Below are 876 nucleotides of genomic sequence, written 5' to 3'. Positions count from 1 at the left end.
GAATGGCACCAGTTTGGAGAGATATGGACGGCATGGGGTTGAGAATGACGTCACTGCCTCAAATTATGTTTGTTATTTCTAAGAAGGGGAAATATATTTGATGTTAATTTCAACGGGACAAATCAGCACAAATCGAGCCCAAACAAATGACACCAGTTTTGTGTGATTTAGACAAACTGGGGTGGAGAGTGACGCCACAGCTCCCGAGAACATTTTGGTTATATCTAAGGAAGGAAAATAGATACAGCGCAAACCAGCACAAACAAACTGCGCTGATTTGGAGCGATCTGGGCAACATGGGGTGGAGAGTGACGTCACACAGTCAAAGAAATAATGTTTAATATCTCAAACACCGAACCAGCACAAACGTTCATTTTTGCAGCACAAATCAACACAAACGAATGGGTTTTGGTGATTATTTCTTTTTATGGGGTGCCGACTTCACAGAGGTTCTGATGTGCATTTTAATAATGTACTTTGCACAGTAAAATGAAACTGGCTAATTACAGTTTAGATAGCTACAATAATTACTATGAACACAATAGTTATAAAAATACTAAACTGTTAGAAATTTAACAAGCAAATAGAATGTTTCACATGCATGTGCACTCAATGTCTAAATTGTCTCCATGTGACTTTCTCTGTCACAATTTCACTTATGTCTTTGTGATCGTATTACAAAGAACATAATTTTCGTTTGACCTTCCCTTCAATTTTATCTGAGATCATCATTAATTAAAAATGAAGTGAGCAATAACAGAATAGATGACATGATAAAAAAACTGATTGATAATCCTGCAAATGACGACCATGATTCACATCAAAGTCTTTACAGTTGTTTTTTTCTGGGACTTGCATTGGCAAATATGCAAATCC

At 36.6% G+C, this 876-nt stretch overlaps 1 protein-coding gene across 1 annotated transcript in view; it reads right to left on the bottom strand.

Annotated features, from left to right (window-relative positions):
• nlgn4xa (neuroligin 4 X-linked a) overlaps positions 1-876 on the bottom strand; it is a 114,924-nt gene that overhangs the window by 70,759 nt on the left and 43,289 nt on the right. The window lies entirely within an intron of this gene.

Source organism: Sinocyclocheilus grahami, unplaced genomic scaffold, assembly GCF_001515645.1.
Source record: "Sinocyclocheilus grahami isolate Dianchi unplaced genomic scaffold, SAMN03320097.WGS_v1.1 scaffold334.1, whole genome shotgun sequence".
NCBI classification, from domain to species: domain Eukaryota; kingdom Metazoa; phylum Chordata; class Actinopteri; order Cypriniformes; family Cyprinidae; genus Sinocyclocheilus; species Sinocyclocheilus grahami.
This window is presented reverse-complemented; position numbering and strand designations above follow the sequence as displayed.